The sequence below is a fragment of the Mustelus asterias genome, chromosome 6 (genome assembly GCF_964213995.1).
Source record: "Mustelus asterias chromosome 6, sMusAst1.hap1.1, whole genome shotgun sequence".
NCBI classification, from domain to species: Eukaryota; Metazoa; Chordata; class Chondrichthyes; order Carcharhiniformes; family Triakidae; genus Mustelus; species Mustelus asterias.
This window is the reverse complement of record NC_135806.1, coordinates 65824012-65831303: the sequence shown is the minus strand read 5'-3', so window position 1 is coordinate 65831303 and position 7292 is coordinate 65824012.

The following is a 7292-nucleotide window of genomic DNA, read 5'->3' as shown; positions in this document are numbered from 1 at the left end:
ATTCATATTTAATTTGAACATACAAACATACAAATTAGGAGCAGGAGTAGGTCATTCAGCCCCTCGAGCCTGCTCGGCCATTCAATAAGATCATGGCGAATCTGACTGTGGCCTCAACTGCAGATTCCGTCTGCCTCTGATAACTTTTGACGTCCAAGGTTAAAGTACATATAAGACACAGTTTTTTAAATGAATGGATTTAGTGCAAGACAGCACTGCATCTCTTTCTGAAAAGCAAAAGCGCTATGCTCTTGCTTCATAGAAATAGCATAGCATCCAACTAATAGTAGTTACAGCAAACATGAATGCTGGAATATTCATGTTGGCAGCACAGTGACACAGTAGTTAGCACTGCTGCCTCACAGTGCCAGGGACCCGGGTTCGATCCTCAGCTTGGGTCAATGTCTGTGTGGAGTTTGCACGTTCTCCCCATGTCTGCGTGGGTTTCCTCCGGATGCTCTGGTTTACTCCCACAGTCCAAAGATGTGTGGGTTAGGTTGATTGGCCATGCTAAATTGGCCCTAGTTTTAGGGGGATTGGCACAGTAAATATGTGGGATTACGGGAATAGGGCCTGGGTGGGATTGTTGTCAGTGCAGGCTCGATGGGCCAAATGGCCTCTTTCTGTACTGTAGGGATTCTATGATCCTATGATCTGCCATGTTCTCTTGTCCATCTCTTGCATAGTCCCATGGATAGGAATTAAATCATAGAATCCCTATAGTACAGAAGAAGGCCATTTGGCCCATCAAGCCTTCACCGACAACAATCCCACCCAGGCCCTAACCCCACGTATTTACCCTGCTTGTCCCCCTGACACTAAGGGTCAATTTATCATGGCCAAATCAACCTAACCTGCACATCTTTGGACAGTGGGAGGAAACCGGAGCACCCGGGAGGAAACCCACGCAGACACAGGGAGAACGTGCAAACTCCACACAGACAGTGACCCGAGCCGAGAATCGAACCCAAGCCCCTGGAGCTAACCACTGTGCTACTGTGCCGCCCCAATTGATTGAAATAGAATTGATATGTACATTCACACATCCTTTCTGCATGCCATGATCCAGAATGAGGCACAATATTAACTCAAATCACCAAATGGAGCAGCCTCGGATCTCCACCTCATGACAATCCCACAAATGGAAGAGTAAACTTCTATGATGTGAATTAAAAAGGCAATTCTAATTCCAATAAATGTGGTTCCAGAAAACCTGAACCAAAACGGTAACAAATTAAAAACTGTAAAATATCAAATTGTGAAATCAAATAGTGTTTGAAAACTCAGACAATTAATGCCAAAATGGAATGTTCTGGTCTACATCAACTGAACAATTGTGGAGCATGAATCTAATCTGTCTTTTTAAAAGCTGGTCCATTTTAATCAGTTCAATTTATTCAGTTGCCATTTTATGACATCTGTTCAGATGTGATGCTATTTTGGAGCCACACAGTGTCACTATAGTCACATTTTGTTTTGTAACATGAAGAACTGGTCTATTAGGAAAAGCAAAATCCGGTGGATACTGGAATTCTTAACAGCAGAAAATGCTGGAACTTCTCAACAGACCAGGCAGCATCTGTGAGGAGAGAAACAGAGTCAAATATCTCAGGTTGATGACCTTATATCAGAACTGTTTACAGAGAAAGGCATAGATCATCATCGGCTGTTCTTTCAGACAAGCTAATGAATGATCTGTGATTTCCATAACAACGAGTATAATTATTTAAACTGCATTATCGAACATGATAACCTTGATACGCAGAATCGCATCCTCAGTGAATGTTTGAATGAGAATCAGGCAATAAGGCTTTAGCAACGTAATGGTTGTAGTGTTGGATCTGTGCATCGTTGGTTCAGACTGACCGAGAGTGGACCCCTACAAAGAGTAAGGCTGAGGTCAGAAGGAGTGAGGCCGGGAGAGGGGCAGTCAGAGAGAGTGAGGTCAGGAGCAAAGTGATCAGAGAGTGCAAGGCATGGGACAGACTGTTATGGAGAGTGAGAGTGGGAGTTGAGTGGTTAAAGTGAGGCTGGGAATGTACAGTCTCTCTGACTGTGAGTGTATGAACTGCACAAAAGGAAAATAATCACATAGTGACTTCACCACACATAAAGGTACACACGGGTAAGTCGACAGGAAAACATTTAAAATAATTTAATGAACATGGAAAGTAAGCTAGATCAATTATTAGCATAAGCAACAAAATGTAATTCAATTTGATACAATACATAATTTTTAACTTATTTTTATACATTGTATATTGAATAAATAATCAAATAATTACAATCGATGTTTAATTAACCAGATCTGAAAGAATAAAGTTGAAATTAAATAAAGACTAGTATTATTAAATATTTCATATTTTTTCATTATATTAAATCTGAGATATAGATAAGAATTAAACTACTTAAATTCACAAACTAAAATAAAGTGACGTCAGCACAATAGAAGGTCAATAAAAGTTATTATAATCCCAGAAGACCATTGGGGAGAGCTGACGGGTGGTGATTTAACTTGAGGGTCACCACACCTCAGGGCGAGGTTAAGAAGGAGGGACCTCCATGAATAATCTCAGGTGGTGCAAGAATTGAACCTGCACTGCTGGTGGCATTTCTTTGCATGATGCATGAGTTAACCGACGCCCCAACAACAGAAGCAGCTGAATGGTGAATAACTGGGGAATGTTTATTTAAGTCTGAAGTTTATCCTTTCATTTAGTAGTCTAATAAATCAAGGTATTGGCAGGCACACCTGTGAAATGTGCATCCTGTACCATGTGGGGGCTCCAGAATGTTTGTCGTCTCCTGGACAAGTACATGTACAGAGGTTGTTAGCTAGAAAAACTCAAGCTTCAGATTCCAAACATTGAGCAGCAGTTGGTGTCACTGTGGTACATAGATAGCAAATTTCAATGGGTGATCAGTCAGTGGCACAGTGGTTAGCACTGCTGCCTCACAGCGCCAGGGATCCGGGTTCGATTCCCAGTTTAGGTCAATGCCTGTGCAGAGTCTGCACGTTCTTCCCCCATGTCTGTGTGGGTTTCCTCTGGGTGCTCCGGTTTCCTCCCACAGTCTGAAAGACGTGCTGGTTTGGTGTATTGGCCATACTAAATTCTCCCTCAGTGTACCCGAACAGGCGTCGAAGTGTGGCGACTGGGGGATGTTCACAATAGCTTCATTGCAGTGTTAACGTAAGCCTACTTGTGACAATAATTTTAAAAAACTAAAGTGATGGCCAGACAGTGAAGAAGAACCAGGCAAGTGCATCTCACTCTCCAACAGATATTCAGTTCTGAATAGTGGTGGGGAGATTATTCCTATCCACATGTAGCTGAGCTGTACAGGGAGGCAGGAGGAAGATTGAGAAAGCAATAGTGATCAATGTTTCTATAGTTAGCAGAACTGACAGGCATTGATGCAGCCACAGATATGAATCCATAATTGCCTCCCTGGTGTTAGCATCAAATAAATCACCAAATAGCTGCCAAGTACTGTGAGGGGAGAGGGTGAACAACCACTCACCCTCTTGTTTTGGAAATACACTGTAGCTGGATCAAAATCCTGGAACTCCCTCCCCAAAAGCACTGTAGATGTACCTAAACCTCAGGGACTACAGTGGTTCAAGAAGGCAACTCACCGCCTTCTCAAGGGCAACAAGGAATGGCCATTAAATGCTGGCCTAGCCAGCGATGCCCACATCCAGTAAACAAATTTAAAAAAAACAGAGGTCATGATCCATTTCAGCAACATGGGTAGAAACAGCAAGTTTGGCCAGGCCCAGGAGCCAGTTCATGAGGAGGTCTTAGTGACCTTAGTAGACCTCATAGAACCTTAGTGAGGCTGCACTTGGAATATAGTGTTCAATTCTGGTCGCCACACTACCAGAAGGATGTGGAGGCTTTGGAGAGGGTACAGAAAAGAATTACCAGGATGTTTCCTGGTATGGAAGGCATTAGCTATGAGGAGAGGTTGGAGAAACTTGGTTTGTTTTCACTGGAGCGACGGAGGTTGAGGGGAGACCTGATAGAAGTCTACAAGATTATGAGAGGCATGGACAGAGTGGATAGTCAGAAGCTTTTTCCCAGGGTGGAAGAGTCAATTACTAGGGGGCATAGGTTTAAGGTGCGAGGGGCAAGTTTTAAAAGAGATGTATGAGGCAGATTTTTTACACAGAGAGTGGTGGGTGCCTGGAACTCGTTGCTGGGGAAGGTAGTGGAAGCAGATACGGTAGTGACTTTTAAGGGGCGTCTTGACAAGAACGTGAATGAGATGGGAATAGAGGGATATGGTCCCCGGAAGCGTAGGGGGTTTTAGTTAAGTCGGGCAGCATGGTCGGTGCAGGCTTGGAGGGCCGAAGGGCCTGTTCCTGTGCTGTAATTTTCTTTGTTCTTTGTCTTCCTCCTTCCCCACCCCCCTCCAGGTGCCTGTAGTTCAGGAGCGTGAGGCTGAAGTGTAAACAAAACTGTAACAAAAGGTGTCTTTTAAGAAAGTTCAGAGAGGGTGCAGTCTACCACAACCTATATAAGCAAGGTCCACAGATTCCACAAGGCTGCAAAAATGGCACGCTTCTTGGGAGTTTGTGAACGATGCAATCTAAGGTTGTCTGGGACTGCTGTGTGCAACACCCTCCACCCCAGATCCCCAATGTTAAGAGGGAGCACCCCTCCATTGAGGGATCTCCACTGGGGACCTCTGCCATTGGATGGCAACAAGGCACACCAAGGTGTGTCCAGGCGATGGGCGGGGGCAAGGATATGAAAGGTGTGCAGCAGAAACTCATACACGAAACCCCTCCGTGCAGTACAAAAAGGCACGGAGGGCCTTTCTGCAAGGAGGCTCGGGCTGTGGGGTACCAGTTTTGAGGCAGGTTCAGGGCTTCAGGCTAATGTGAAATTCCATCTGAGAAGGGGTGCGTTCACCACACAACCGCAGCTCCTCATGACCATGAGTGACATTGGCTCTGAGCACGGCCGTTTTGAGATCACGAATGGCATTGTCTGCAAGCTGGACATCCACCACCGTGCGATGCGCTGACTCGTGGGTGGAGCTGCAGGTTCCTGAGCATCAGCTCCCTGACAACAGCCGCTACTCCAGACGGGGGAGAGCTGGGGAACGAAGCAACCATGTTCCAGACTCGGAGCAGTTCCCGGTAAACGACAACATTGCAAGGAGTTAAGAAGACCCCTCAAGCCCCTGCCAGATTACTATTTTGGTATAAATCAAATAATCAAACAAACTGAGGGACAATTTAAATGATGCAGCCCTTAAAGGGACATCATCTGAACCAAGAAGCAAATCACAAACGAAACTTGAAACATCAAATCAAAATGTAATTAAGGGGGTCAATAAAGTACCCCAGCGCCCATGGTGCCTATCAAAAATGGGAGGCCTTGATGGTGTCGATGGGCTCCAGGGACACCCGGCCGCAAATGTAGCTGCAGTAGAGGGGCAGACACTCAGATCAGATGATGCCCCACTACTGTCTGGATTGGCTGTTTGCAAGCTTAACCAAGCCCAGGAGGAGGTTAACAAAGAGGTCCTCCTCCTTCCCTGCCCCATCTTCACGCCGGGTGCCCATAGATCAGGAGCATAGATAGGACTGAAGTGCAAATAAACTATAATGAAAGGTTTTTTAAGAAAGTGGAAAGAATATGCAGTCTACCACAAGCTTTATAGCATGGTCCATGGATTTCACAAGGCCACAAAAAGAACTGGCTTCTTCAGAGTCCGTCAAGTGATTCAACCCACGGTTGTATGGGACAGTTGTATGGGCATACAATACCTTCCACCCCAGGTCCCCAGTGTTTAGGGGGAGGATTCCTCCGTAGAGGGACCTGCACTGGAAAGCCCTTGGTGTCTGCCCAGGATGCACAGGAGAGGTAGAGGCAGACTGCTGTTTGCTACATCCTGTTGTTCGTGATTATCTTGACTGGCTGTGCAGCAGCTTCTCCTCCTCCCTATGGCTGCCCGATGGGCACTGGCTTCCATCTTGGGGTAGAGGGGCAGCGGTAGAGATTGAGAAGCCTCGCCGTCCCCGAGTGCTAGCACTCCTGGGATGCCCACAATTGCCCACACTGTGGAGTTTATGCCCTGAACCATGGAATGCACGCCCCATGCCATGGGATGAACATCCTGTGCCGTGGAATGTTTTCAAGAAGGAGATAGATGTATTTCTGATTTTAAAAATGGGATATGGAGAACAGATAGGGAGGTAGATTTGAGACCAGGGAGAGGTCAGCCATGATCTGATTGAATGGAGGAACAGACTCAAAAGGCTGAATTGCCTAATTCTGTTCCAAATTCCTATGTTCATATGGAATGCTATAGAGTGCACGTCCTGCACTAAGGTCTCCACTGCAGCCGCCATACAGCGTTGACATGGCTGCCTTGGAGTGTTGGCACGATCTCCTCAGACAGAAGGCATTGCGACTCCTCCTTACAATCCAAGGATTGATTATGGCATCCATCCCTGATGTTCTCCACTCCAGCAACTGAGGGATGACCAAGTCCAGAGGAATGTAATCTGACTGGGGCTCATCAAAGTGCTAACTTCCAGCAGTCATCCGACTGCGGGGTTCCTGGGACATCCCTGTGTCTGCCTGCTGTGGATCAGAAAAAGTGAGGTTCTCAGCAGATGGTGACCTCGAAGACTCTCGGGTGTGTGCCTCTGAGCTGGTGGAGGGTGCAGGTGAAAGCTGTGGTGCCTCTTCAATCTCCATGTCGGAGAATTCATTTGAGCTGCTATTTGTGTTGGTCTCTTGTGCCTGACTGGTGGGGGCATGGGCTGGACCTCTGAGGTGCCTGTAAGAGAAGGAAGATGGCATGAGCGCATGTCAGGAGCATAAGGATATGAGATAAACTCATGTGAGGTTGGCGAGATGGATGATGGTGATGTGGGTCCTCCCCCTCGGCACAGGAGCACCAGCCAGCTGGAGGGCTCTCTCCTCAACGTGAGAGAGGATTTTTAACTCAGCCACTCCTCCGCCCATCTGTGATCTCTCTTTTTTATTGTGAGTCAGCTTGTTCTGCAAGAGAACAGATGGGGAGAGTGTAAGTAGGCTGTCTGCCAGGTCAGATGGTAAGGATGCCTGGCATGTGCGGTTGGTGGTGGGAGCAGGGATGTGATGAGACAAAGAGGGGAGATGAGGAAGTATGTGGGAAACACTCCGAGACTGGAACATGGTCGCCTCGCACCCCCAGCTCTCCCCCGTCTGGGGTAGTGGCTGTCGTCAGGGAGCTGCTGCTCAGGAATGTGCAGCTCTACCCACAAGTCAGCGCATCACACGGTAGTG